Source organism: Symphodus melops, assembly GCF_947650265.1.
Source record: "Symphodus melops genome assembly, chromosome: 1".
NCBI classification, from domain to species: Eukaryota; Metazoa; Chordata; class Actinopteri; order Labriformes; family Labridae; genus Symphodus; species Symphodus melops.
Genome location: NC_136691.1, coordinates 17,446,893 through 17,461,489, shown reverse-complemented (window position 1 = coordinate 17,461,489; position 14,597 = coordinate 17,446,893). Strand labels below are relative to the sequence as shown.

Sequence of the window (14,597 nt, the reverse complement as noted above, 5' to 3'; positions counted from 1 at the left end):
GACTTCAATTTATCCACGATGAAAAGGAGATTGTACACAAATCCATGACGGCTTTTTGGGTCTGATTGAACAGCTGCCAACTGAGTGAGGCGTGAGAACTGATGGCTAAATTATACGCGACTGAGCCCCTGTAATGTTCACAAAAAAGAGCAGCCTTGAAGAACAAGTCGGGAAACCCCATGGGACCTTGGTGATAGGGTGAGAATGTAGCAAATATCATACCTGTTTACCCACAGTACATTTGCCTCAACCCACTAATCCATAGCAGAAGAAAGCAGACCCACGTTATAGTCAATATCAACAAAATAGCACATAAAAAGGAGAGCTGAATATTGTCAATTGGAATCCACTGAGGTAGAAAATTAATGTTTTTTTTTTCTTTGCTTGAGCAGGAGGAAGGCTCTGGTATATAGGGCAGTGTGTGTGTGTGTGTGTGTGTGAGTGTGTGTGTGTGTGTGAGTGCACGAAACAGCAACACTGTCGGAGGGACCACAGCTGTCAGCAAACAGATTTTACTGCTGTGGGATTACGATAATCCTGGAAGATTTGACAGTAAATCAACACAGGTGACCCAAGCTTGGAGGTGGACTGACGAGAGAGAGAGAGAGAGAGAGAGAGAGAGAGAGAGAGAGAGAGATGCGCTGGTGGGAATAAAGGCAGCAGAGGAGAGGGAAACTACACCAAAAAGTAAATACGTCAGGAGGCAAATAGAGAGAGAGAGAGAGAGAGAGGGAAGGGCGAGATGTCGAAGATTAAATGCTGCGAGGCCGCTGGCTTTGAAAATATGCCTGTGTGTGTGTGTTTGTGTATTTGTGTGTGTGTGTGCGTCTGAGTACAGTACAAACATAGTGATGTAGCTGTCAATGCGGTTAATGGCTCCACTAAATCTCCTGAACATGACACACAACAAAATACTTACCACCCACTTTGTCAAGCACTCAGTTCACTGTAATGCACCACACACAGCTAATGAAGCTTATTTCCTTTCAGATTCCTGCAACCACTTTGTATATATTTATTTTCAGTTTCCTGAATACAGAACTACAGTGTCATTTGAAGTCATTGACTGCAACTAATCCATTTTTTTTTTTTGTATACATAGCTGTCATTAGGCGAAAAGGCTGGGCACACCCTGGACTGGTTTCAAATTCAACCAGCCACACCCACATTCACACCTACAGGCTGTTCTCGAGCCATTAGCCTGAAAAGCTGCTCAGTGGGAGGAAGCCAGAGTAACTGGAGAGAAACCACACATGTAAACTCAAGCAGTTTGTCCGGGATTCAAACCAGGAACCCTCTTGCTGTGAGGCAACAGAGCTATGATTCTTTTAAATACTGAGAAATCTTTTTTTCTTTTTAAATATATGAGTCCATTCTGTAGCCGAGAGACAAACATGGCAGCTGACTTTTGACATTTGCCGGACATGGCAGTAAAACAGGAGCTACAGCCAACAAAATTCAGCTTCTGATAATTATAATCCCACTTCAAGATTTCAGACACTAATGTTCTCTGAATGTGGTATCAAAGAGACTTTTATTGTAGATCAGCCATGGGGGAAAAAAATGGCTGTCTTGGTTTGCATCAGTACAGAGCCGTCATATTAATATTACATTTATTACATATTCATCAGGTCACTTATCTGACATCGCATGTTCTGCAATCACGACTGTTAAACGCTGCATCCTTCAGTCCTATTAGATGCCATTGCAGTGCTGCTGCACAGTGTGAGTATGTTATGCATGCTAATGGGACTCAGGCTAAAATCTATGCTTAATCGTGCTCCCTGAATAGATATCAAATGATAACCAGAGATTATTCTGAAGAAGATATTTCACAAAAATGTTGCAACTTTCACTGTAGCTCAAAATGCTTCCAGCGTCCATCATAACCGATGTTTTGATGTGTTTTCATCTGAAGCCAAATACCTTTTCTTCTTCTTTCAGTGAGCTCTCAGACAAGTCTGGCTCCAGAGAACAAACTGAATTTTACATGAAAAGAGAAAAAAAAAGGGACAAAACTCTTTAATGTTGCTCATTTGCAATATAGATTTTTTTTTTCTCCCTCATCACTGCAATGGTCACTGAGCAATTCTGAGATTTAAACTGCTCAAGCCTGCAAAAGTTCCAAGGCAAGACATCTGTGCCTTTGAGATAAATTAATTTAAAACGTAAAGGAAAAGAATCCTTCATTTCTGTGACTCCCTCGTGACACAACGTCTCCATCAAAGTGGTAACAAGCTGTCCTGGTTCTACAACAAACCTGGTTTGTCTCCTCGGCACTGGAAGCCTTGCTCTCTATCTTTGTTTTCTTGACAAGAAAAAGTCTTTACCAACTCTCCCAGGCACGCCGATGTTATTCTGAGACAAACTAATCTTCAATCAGCCAGCCTCCGATCTGTTTTGGGATTATGATTATGTCTGTTCTGCTGCAGGCGGATCAATAACGTAATCGAAATGATGTTATAAAAGAGGAACTGACTCCTGCGCCAATGTGAACCTCTTCTTTGCCTTTTGTTATAGCTGTGCTTTGCTACGCTTTCCTTCGGCCTATCAGCAGCCTTATGGGGCCCATTCATAACGCGCACACACGGGGGACTGTAACGACTCCATAAAGCCCAGATCCTCCATCTCTGCTCCACCATGGTGTATTGATCGGGCCCCGGTAAGGGTGAGGGAAGGGCAGGTGGGTGGAAGCGCAAAGTCTGCATGCACACACACACACACACACACACACACACACACACACACACACACACACACACACACACACACACACACACACACACACACGCAATCTCCTCCCTAATCTACTTCAGATCAGTGCTCATATCCTCTTGGCCCCGGCTGCAGCTGCTGTCAGCTGATGATTTAGTCCCAGTGTTAATGAAGAAGCGGGGTAATTCCACTGAAGTGCAGACAAGACACACACACACACACACACACACACACACACACACACACACACACTCTATCTCTCTCATGGAACCTTGCTGGAATAAAGTGTTACTTTCTCAAACACAAAAGCACATCAAACATTTTCCAAAGTCTTCAATAGACAGTAAAAAAACATCAATGGAACGTTCATCTCTGTATCAGCAGCAGATGAATGTTTCAACAGACAGGAGTTAGACTTTAAGTCTGGACAGTTTCACGTTTAATGAAAGAAAGAAATGGATCAGTCAGTTATAATTACTGAGGATCAACATCGTGTCGTTAGCATTTTAAAAAGGGCTGGGATGTGACAGTGCACAAATATTACATTGTTACTTCTCAGCTCCGCTTGTTGCAACACGATGCAGCCATACACTTCCCTGCTGACTTTCCTGCATCCCACTCAAATGAATCAAGTGTGTGGAATTATGTCCGTGTGAAGTTAAAATTCCAAAGCACATCTTTTTCGAGAGATAACGCCCCTGTTTTAACTAACTGTCTTTTTTTCACTGTGGACTTGATTCCCCTCGAAGAAAGTAGCACACAGCAAAGTGTATGCATTACCCTGAGTCACCAAGATGTTGTTTAGGGGGAAAAATAAGACCTATTTAAAAAAAGATAAGCCTTTATTGATCCCAAGAGGGGAGATTTACTTGCCGAAGCAGCAAAAACACAGACATGAGCGCCGTTGCAGAGGGAGTCTGAGCATAAATTCTTTCAGTGTAAATAGGTAAATGAAATGAGATGAAGATAGAAGTACAAATCAAAAAACTAATCTAGAGGGATTAAAGACAAAGCTATGTAAAGTAGCGTTATTAGTGGCAGCAATTCTTGCAAGTCATGTGCAGTATCAAACAGTGTGGGACAGAATAACACATCAGCTAATGACCAAATGAAGAATACTAAGACAGTGCCTGTTTAACTCTTCACTTTTGAGAGTCGATGTAAAGTGTAATGTGTTACTAAACAATGATATGTGCTATAAAAAGTGGATTCAAAGTGCTCCACTGAAGGAGGTTGCAGCACCACATTCTGTATTTTCCTTCAGGGCCCGACCGATATGAGATTTCTTTTTGTGTCCGACGCCGATATCCATATTCAAAAGAGAAAGAATCTGATACCGATATATCGCTCGACATCTTTCACAGATCCATCTCCAATCTGAAGAGTTAACTACAGATGTAGATAAAGACACGTGCGTTCAATCCTTAAACACAGTTATCAAACACTTGTGGGAAAGATACGTAATGAAGAACAGATGGTCACCCAACTGGAAAGTAAGCCGTTTGACACTCTGGGGAGTGATGGAGCTTGTTGTAATCTATGTAGCTCACTGCGAGTGTGACACAGTGAGACTCAAATGAAAGGCTCTCAGACTGGTGAATAAATGTTGTAACATCTGCACAATACCGTACAATATCGTACAATACCGATAGTTGCTAAAGGAGCTAATATCAGCTGAGATTATCGGCTTAAATCGGTCGGGCTCTATTTTATTTTGCTTTTTTCCTTCTTAATTCATCTCTTTCACTAGATTTTGCTCCTACATTTGTAGCACAGATTACATGTGTTTAAGTTTTGATTGAAGCTACCCTTTAATGTGGCAAAATTGAAGAACTGCTGTTTTCATGTCCTCAGGCAGCGACTCTGCAGTGCCCTGTCAAACACACACGGAGCTGTTCCACTCAGGCTGTCACATGAACTATTATTTTACCTGCCTTGCAAAATTTGTCGCTGCTGTCCCTACTGTAAAAAAAAAAAAAAAAAAAAGCCACATCTGTCTCTCAACCTTCAGCTACACCCCAGCATACATGTTTAGTGTCTAATTGACGGGTTTCATGCAGGGAGAGAGAGTGTATCTGTCACTTCATTCAGTTTAATCTTTCTAAGAGTTGAGATGTGCAGGTGTGACAGCCATGATAGAAAACTATATATAGATAGGTAATGACATATTTATTAGTGTATGTCTCTCATGTTTGTTCCCGTTTGAACATGGCACCATATGCACAGCAGATAACATAGCATTAATTCCTTGCCTAGGTTTGCTCTCAAACAAAGGATCTCTGTCAATAATAAAACAGATAAGACATTTATATGCACGTTTCTGCTACTGTATGAAGAAACAAACTGCAGCTCTTTCTTCAATCACAACGTTGAGCCACAATTCTGCTTTCCAGTATAACTATTTATTTATTTAATTAGTCTGTACGTTCTGGCAGATATACTGAAGCCCCCATAGACTTTATTTAAGGTGATGTTTTTTTCTGTCATGTCAGACATTAGCTGTGATACCTGGAGTTGATATTTTGGAGAAGAAAAAAAAAGGTGGCCTCATTTGGCCAGAAGATGTAACCCAAAAAAGGTTCAGTTTAGTGGATCAAATTAGTTTAAGTGTCCTTCAGCAGAAATCAAACTTCATCCACCTGTCACTGTAAATCACGTATTTATTAAGTTAAACTATGCAGAGCTTTACTCTTCACGTACTGAGCTCGGCAATGATTGGTCGAACATCGCTGTTGGCTGATATCAAACCTGTTGGCAGACATTGGCTCATCAGTGCTTAACGTGGCCAGAAGCTGATGTGTATCAGTTGTGTCTCATCAATCTAACCTTGGAAAGCTAGCATCACTAACTGCTGATTCAAAGCTGAGGATGTTTCCCTCCATGGTTTATTTTCTGGGATGCTCAGGGAACCATAGCTACAAGTGCCTCAGAGAAGACGATTTTTGTTGGGCAAAGGAGTCCCCCCCCCCTTTTGGTCACACTGGTTCATTTTCATGGTCAGACGTGAAAGAAAATGTCAGCAGTGAGGGAGTCTCCGACGTTTTTGGGGAAAGATCAGCGACAGGCAGTTTGTAAGACATGTTGCAGGGAGGGACAACTAACAAGGATTTTAATACATCCAATCACAAGGCTCATTTGAAAAACAGACATCGGCTAAATTGTCATTTTAAACACTGGTATCAGTATCAGCCCGATGGATGTATCTCTGAATGTGATCGATAGCGGTGCGGTCTGTGAAGAATCACACTCACTTTGCCATTTTCCCTGTGAAGTTGGGCTTTTCAGAATAGAGGAGTGTCTGGGAATTCTCTCCATTTTAGAGTCAGCCTCCAGCTGATTTGATTGCACATGTGCATTGGCTTCAGTTCCCAAACCCAAAGTTGCTTATTATTAAATCTTAAATTCTCCACTGATAACAGTAGCAGGCTTTTTTCTGCTGGAACAAGAAATGCAACAGACTTCATAACATCACCACTGCCGCACGTAACACTGTTTTTGCACACATCAGTGAGGGAGTCTTTCCTGGTTCAGGTGTTTTTCAGGTGAGTTATCTTACTTTAGGCCTGTCTGACATTTCCATTTGATAGAAACGTCAAAATAAAAGCAAGCCAGTTTTGTTTAAGGATCTTGTCCTTGAAGAATGATGGATTAAGAATTCGGAGCGATCGTGTGATTAAGCGTCAAGAGGCAACAAACGTTAGCGGTTTAGCTTCCCGTAGGAAGCTGAAGTGAGCACAGTGTGACTAATATGAAGAGACATGAACTTGTTTTCGGTTATCACATCAAATGGCATCTGTGTAAAGCAGAGGTTACTGAATGGATTCAATAAAGGCACCGCATGAGGTGAAATAGAGCAATTACGAGTCATCCCTGTTGTCAGCTGAAACCTTTGTAAACCGAGTCGGATTCACTAAACTGTTGTGACTTAGAAAAGGAAATCAGTCCTATTCACTTATCAAAGATGTCATTGCACTTCTCTGCCCACTAACTATAGAATATGAACATAGAATCGGTCTTGTGAAATGTATGTGTTTTTTAATTAAACAATGCAAGGTGTTGAGTTTCATTGAGTGGAGGATATTTAATTTGTGCATGGGACTGACCCTAGAATATAATGATGTAAACAAAACTCTGTGTTTGAGCTGGGGGGGGGGGGTCAAAGGTGAAGTCATTCCATTAAGTCTCAGGTTTGTACCCATCCGTCACTGTTTGGCACTAAGGGGTAATACATAAATACAGAAGATAGAAAATTAAAAGGACAGAGTGACATTTGGAACTAAGCTGCCTGAACATACAGTGGTGACTAACACTGAACTAATGAGGACACATTCCTCTTAAATGCCAAATATTGGCCTTGCCCTCTCTCGTCTTCTCCTCGCTTGTTTGTCGTGCTTTTGATCTCCGTCCATGTCACGAATTTTTCCGTGTCCCCTCCCCCTGCTAACGTTCATCACACCTGCACCTGTCAACTCCCGTACTCTTCCCCCCCCCCCCCCCCGACTATTTTTAATTCTCACACTATCTGTCCTCTCACGCTCGTTTCTCAGGCTTGTTACTCATCAACTTCTGCTGCCCTTCCTCCACCTCCTGCACCAATCTCCTCCTCTCTCTCAGCAGCCATGACAGCGCACGCCCCGGCCGCCCCCACAGTCTGACACAAGTTGCCACTGCACGACTCCAGCGCCGCCACGGGTGCCCTGCGACATCAGAAGGAGGGGGCTGGATGGCGTGAGAAGGCGCTGACTGCATGCCACTGCGAACGTCAGACTGACCGGAGATAGAGACAGAGGGAGAGGGAAGAACCATGGCGGCTGCCCACCGGCCCTCTTGGTCACATGACACACAGCCCACATGGCAAAACACGAGCGTGGGCGGAACATATATGTGTGTGTGTGTGTGTGTGTGTGTGTGTGGGTGACATCGCATGTAGCCTGCGGGGGCAGATGAGTGCAGTGGAGACTAAAAAGAGAGGCGTAGTGATGGCGGCACGCACTCTCCCTTCAACTGCCAGACAGAAAGAAAAGGGAGGAATCCACTCTCTGCAGAAACACACGCCTCCCTCAGCTTATTCATAAGTGATGCACTTTTTTTTTTTAATCTAATAGTGAGCAGAGACCAATGTGCAGCCACAGTTTTTGCTTAAGTAGCATTTGAAGGGCTTCAGCCAGACATTTATACGCACAGAGACAGACAGAAATACTGACGCATACTGATCTGTGGATCGGGCCAAACTCAACTGAATCACTCCCTCATCATCCTGGAATATTGAATCTAAAGGAGGAGGTGGAGGGGGCAGAAGAATAAATGTGGCAGAGAAGCCGAGAGACAAAAGGATGATGCATCGGCAGTAGATGTAGGTGAACGCATGCTGCAAATACACACAATACAGAGCAAAGAAATCTTTCGAGTCGGCCTTTTAAATAGCCACAAAAGAGATTTTGTGAATGAAGGGAAGAGAAAATAGCTAGTCGTGAGCAGTTTGCGCAATCCTGGGGAAGCAGCTGGCATCACGCCTGCTAAATGGAGCAACCGTGTGATGAACAGTTGAGGAATCACACCACCACAACAAGCACACGACCACATGGTGAATCACCTCCACGATGCTTCCCGTCCAACGTTTCCCCCTCCCGTGGTCCGGCTCCGACGCCGAGTCACGCTTCTTCACATCATATTGGAATCGCGACGAGGACGCGAGTGCCTCTTCACCACGGTCCGCGGGGGGAAAATGCACTTCACGGTGACGCAGCGCTTTCCTTGAAAAGTTGCACCGATCAGATTTTGGGGTGTGAGACTGTTACGACGGAAAGTTTTTGAAAACAATGACGGAACAATCCGAAGGTCGTCTGTCATTCTGGCGGATTAGAATCACCGCGTGTCCACCACGCCTTTCAAACTCCCACACAGCATGGTCATGAACCAGATGCATAGCAGGCAGAGTTTTGTGGCTGTATCCGACTAAAATGACTCAAATAAGCCATAAAGTCAGTCTCTCTTGTCTGTGTCGTTCTGCGATGTGTGGACGTGGACCCGGCAGCGAGTGGCTTTATCTATATATTTCCGAGTCCGCCTGTCTTGTAAACTAAGCGCAACAATTACATAAAGTCATGCATGTGTTGTATTACAACATCAAATAAATACTTAATAAATAAATGAATAGGCAATGTTTCATCATCATAAAAATAAAACAAATGACAGATCATTATCAGATTATGACTGAAATGTTTCGACCCTGTTCGTCAAAACCTCTTCAGAGACCCGGAGAGCTTCTTAATGCAGATTGTTGCGTACTTTGTTTTGTGTTGTTTTCCGTCTGACGTCTTGCACTGTTTGGGTTGTCCTTGAGCATTCTCATTGACGCCGATTTTTCAGCTTTTTTTTCCAGGCAGAAAGCCACACATGAAAGTAGCGTCGCGACGGCAAACACCGTTAAGACGGAGGCACATTCCCAGGGCCTGAGAAATGAAAACCAACGTAGACTGGCTACTTGAAGCCTTCGTGTCGATCCCACGTGAAGCTGGTATTAAAGTGTCAACTTAGAGCAGAATCTAACAAAGAGCGAGGTTCCAAAGAAGTAGGAGAAGAGTGAAGCTAAATGGTCTATTCAAGACAACTGAAGTGGTTGGATTATTAGCGAAAGGCTGAATGTTTGACATTATTCATAAAATCGAGCTGAAATCTCGTTCATCCTCTGAAGATGTCTCTCAGAGTCATGACTGTCCACGATGATTGAGAAGCATTGTGCTGTTATCGGGCCGTGTTAACATCATGTTTACATTGACAGGACTGCCTTGAGTATAATGGCTTTAGTCAAGGCCCAGAGAGAAGAAGAAGAAGAACGTGGCCTACCCACTGCTTATTGGATGTCATGTACGCGTCTTTAGATAGCGGTGATTCCATTTCCATCTGTGAGCAATATGAAGCTAAATGAGCGCTAACACAACGGTGCAGGCCACAGGCAACTGCAGCTCGAGCAAAGGACCTTCTTGTCCACCGCTTGCCCCTAATGGTGCTTAATTATTGTGAGTTCTAATTCATTCTCCTTCTTGTACGCTTGGAACATGAGCTTAAGTCAGCATATTTCGGGGTTATTATGCAAAACAAAATCTACTCTATAATATGACCCCAAACTGGAGGATGTGTGAGGAAGCCGGCTGAGGATTGGTTTGACATTTGTGTGTGAATACACTGAAGCAATATGTCGATGTATTGAAAAGCTTTGTGCCTTATCTGTCAAAACAAAACAAGTCTTCCTTCTCAGTAAACCAGCAGCAGAGACTTCAAGTACAAAGAATTAGAGCAAGCAAGCACAGTACTACGTTCACATACTCATAATCAATTATTAAACCCAAACTGAGTTAACTACGAGCTTTGAAAAACGCTTCAGCAACAGAGATGTCTGAAACAAGGTGGATCTAGGAGTTTTTCTCCCCCCCCCCCCCTTGATGAAGCTTTAGTTACGCAGGTCGAAACCACGAATTCCTTCTATGCTGCAAAGCTGTAGAGGAACAGAGAGCCGATAAGATTGTATACAGCTTGCAAGCTGCTTGCTTTGCAGACCTGAGAGCTCATTTATCTTTTATGCTTTGTGCTGGACGGACTACCGCTGCTGTCAACAACTACAAAACAACAGTGTTGCAGCAGCACAAATAAAATACACGAAAGCTTTATAAAAAAAAAAAAAAAAGCCTGAAAAAGTCTATTCCATCACAAGGTGGATGGTGTTCTTTTTCTGTTCACCAAGTGTATCATTAATATATTTATTCACCTATAATTCTTTGATCGTACCGACAACTACAATATGTTTCTATCCCTGTTTTGACAGTCTCTCTCTCTCTCTCTCTCTCTCTCTCATTATTTTTTTCCCCTTGTTTTAGGCTGAGTTGTACACCGCAGACTTCGAGATGATAATCAACAGAGCCAGTCTGAGTTAAGGTTACTTGCTCATAAAATAGATAAGAAGTAAAGGCGGCACATTTCGGAACAAAAGCAACGTGTGTCTGTGAGAGAGAGAGACAGAAGAAAAGATAGAGTGTCTCAGCAGTTCTCGGATGGACCAGGGCATTGTATCATCTAGTGTGGTAACGGCAGCAAAAACAGCAGTCCTGAGCATCTCAGCGGCAACATGACACATCACACACAAGGTGACTTTCTCTTAGCCAGTACCTAAACACATGTGCAGCTCCAAAAAAAAAAAAAGAGAGAGATGAAGGGACTGTATCGCGGTTTGATGGAGGCTTACTTGGCTAAACGAATGGCATGCTGAAAGGTTTGGCAGCACATCACTGGGCTTACTGGCTCTTGTCAAAATCGAGGAGGTGGTGATGGAAGGAACAAACAAGCGAGATGAGAGGGAGGAGAAGGGACTGACTGAAACATGGCTGCATAGAACTGTCACTATAGTAAACTTAAAAGATTATGAAGGGAGTCAAATTGACATTTAAGCACACATGTTCTCCTGTAACCTTCACAATGTTATTTATGCAAAGCCAACTAATTACAGTTCCAAAGCACTTTCTGCATGCACTTGGAGGTGAATCCGTAAACGCCTACAATTGCTACGCCCGTAGTCACTTAAAGGCCTCTCCATAGACTCTTTCATGCCCTCTTTACATAACAGTGTGAGCCCAACATGCACTCTAAAAGGATGCATTTTGATCGGGCAAATTTAAAACCCATCACTCAAACTAAAGGAGCTGCAGTTTTAGGAGCGCGATCACTTCATGGATACTGTTTGAGCTATCCCCATCTTAACTTTTAAGTATACAGTACTTGTTTGGTTACGTTACCCAAACCTGATAATCCTGTGTGGTTTAAGGTCGTGAATAAGAAGAAGAAGAAGGATGATAAGAGTTAAACTGACACCAAAGTAAGGTTACTACACCAAAGATGATCGAAGTCGCGATTTTAAAAACCGCGATCACCAAGCGGTTTTTGGCAGTGCTCCTCCCAACTGACCCAGGAGCTGTTGTCAACTAATTTACACACACCGGCCACTCTGCCCCTGCGTGTGTGCGCAACTTCTTTAGCCTGATACACAGCTCGACAGATAGCTAACATTTTTCCTCCAATAAAGACGCTGACGTTTCTGTGTCCAGTCGTTAATAAAGGAAGCACTGTAAAACTAAACAGACATCAAAACATAAGTTATTCATCTCATAATATGCTAAACAACCGAAAAGTCCGCTAGCTTGATGCTAACGTCTATGAGGATTTGAATAGGAATGCTAGCGGTTAGCATCGCGAATGTGTCGATTGTTGTTATCTCACGTTGTGACCTTATTAAACATACTCAGGAGATACAATGCAAGGCCTGAACATGAAATGACACACACGTGCAAATGTTTCGGCCGTATGGCTAGAAGAAAATATGGATACATTGTTGGCTTCTCTTGTTGCATAACTTCTGTGAACTACAGTAAGTCACCTACAGCAATCCTTAAAGCACAAAATATATTAACACTTATGACCCTAAAACCAAAAACATCACACCGTCTGTGTTTCTTCTTAATAAATACATTTGAAATTAATTCTTAACTGTAGTTTTCATTCTATTAATTTAGAGTTCTGGCATTTAAACTTTTAACTGGTATGATGTAATTTCCTGTCATGTTTGTAAATGTTACTGTACATTGAGAACATTGCACAAGTTTGATTTGAAGAAAATAGTGATAAAAATCGCAATGTCTGTCAGAAAAATCGCAATTCAATCTTTTCCTAAAATCGTTTAGCCTTACACCAAAGTGTTAATAGATACATCCTGAAGTTGACCTTTTTAAGGGTGTTTCATTTTGTATGTGCCATTGTGCTGTGAAGTATCAATTCAAGTATCTTAAAAGTATTTTTATTGTTGACTACGCCATCAATTCCTACACTGAGAAATAATACATTTTTCATACCTGGCTGTCCCGAAGTGTCATAGAAATTTACAATCAAAGTTCATGAGCATTGTTCTCAATGTCTTTAGTTAAAAAGACTGTTCATTGTTTGCACATCTTTGTGAAGATTAATTCTCATTACTACAACCTGAGTCGTTGACAGTACACTCCAGTTCACTTTTGCTGATTGAAGGTGTTTAAAGAAAGCATCGATTAATGAGACAAAAGGCGCTTCCATCGTTGATATCTGATCCATGCCTGAAATGTCTATCACTGTTTTCACAGCTTGGAGGATCAGGTCAATGCAGTGTTAAATTTCACTTTCTAATATGATCTGTGTGTAGTTAAACACAGGGTGGCACGTGGTAGCCAGGGGCGTGTCAAGAGGGATGGCTAGGGGTGGCATTAGCCCACCCTGAAAACTGTGATGGGCTATATTTCCTGTTAGAGGCGGGACTTGTGTTAAAACAAAACATTCAGTGTATTGGGCAAAGAGCTACAAGTGCTTTTCTTTACAGATCTTTTGTTTGTGCTTTAAATTGCGAAAAACGTTTCACAATTTAACAAATTTACCTTTTGATAAAACAGGTGCATGGTAGAATAATGCAATCCATCTGACTTATAATGTGTCGGGTCCAAACACTGCACGTTTGACTATACAGCAGTTTGCATGCACATTTGTAAGAACTTTAAATTATGACTGTGAACATAAATCTTCTTAATGTGTCATTACAATTAAGCTAATGTGAATTTTCTTCTGTTTTAAAGTAGTTATTACTGGTGAGAATATAAAGGGTAAAGAACTGATTTCTGTATTTGTGTGTGTTTGTGCGCACACATCCCACCTCAGGCCTCCCTGCATAAGGCCCCGTTTACACGGAGATGCTGAGACAGTAAAACGAAACAGTTGAGTATCGGATTGGCCTTTCGTTCACACGGCGTCGGTGTTTCACGGGGGTGAAAACGCAAGCTTTTGAATTCGACCTCCAGAGTGGAACGTAACTGATACGGGGGGCGTATCGCAGCCATGTGAGCGAAACGGAGCGGACTCTCTGGCTGTGATGACCTCACCACACCTCCCCCCATACATTTGAACATGCGCAGTATTCGAGAACAAACATAAACAACAATGGCGGCGGATTCGCTTGTGCTATGTGCTTCAACAGCTATTCACGTTGTATAAACAGAACCTTGATGTGATACATCGTGTATGTCGCCGCCGAAAGAGCATTGAACACTTGCGGCAAATTGTTCAACCTTTACCCAAGCTCAGGGCGACCATACGCAACATTTGGGTAAGACTTGGGAGAACTAGCCGCTAAAGGAGGATGTTGTGGACGAAGTGGTTGTACTGGTGAGTGTCGCGTGTGTCGCGTTGTAAAGTTCCACTGGCCACTACTGACCAGGCGTGAGAACTACATCGTTTTCACTCAGGCAAGACTGCCGGACGGTGTGTACTTCGAATCCGGAGTGGGGTCGTTTCGATGCGTTTCTGTCACAGCGTCTCCGTGTAAACTGGGCCCAAGACACCCCAGTCAAGTCTGGACACGCCCCTGGTGGTAGCACAGCTTTAGTTGTTAACTGTCTTTCTTAGATACAGTTCCAATCACATATTTAAGTTAATAATGTCTTCAGTATGGTGCTATTCATATTTAGGGCCTGCAATGTTGATGCTCAGATTTTTACATCCATGGAGAAACATTGGTGCTTGCAAAAGCATGACAGCAAATTCTTGTACAAACTTAGAGACTGGAATTTAAATTGCCCTCGACAAGTTAATTTCCGAGAAACTGATTTCTTTCAACGCCGTAACTGAGCTAAAAACAAACTTCTGAGAGCAGAAAGATACAAAAAAAATGGCGAGGATAAAGGGACTGAAAAAGACAGAATCATAGCAACGCTAAACACTATAGTCTCAACTTAACATCCATTGAAGATGGAAAGCTATTTCTAGGACTGCTGCTGCTAAACTGCAGAAATCGATGCAGTTTTTTTTTGTTTGTTTGT

The 14,597-nt window shown here is 42.6% G+C and overlaps 1 protein-coding gene across 13 annotated transcripts in view; it reads right to left on the bottom strand.

The window, feature by feature from the left end:
- Positions 1 to 14,597, bottom strand: part of nrxn3b (neurexin 3b) — a 295,208-nt gene that overhangs the window by 205,947 nt on the left and 74,664 nt on the right. The window lies entirely within an intron of this gene.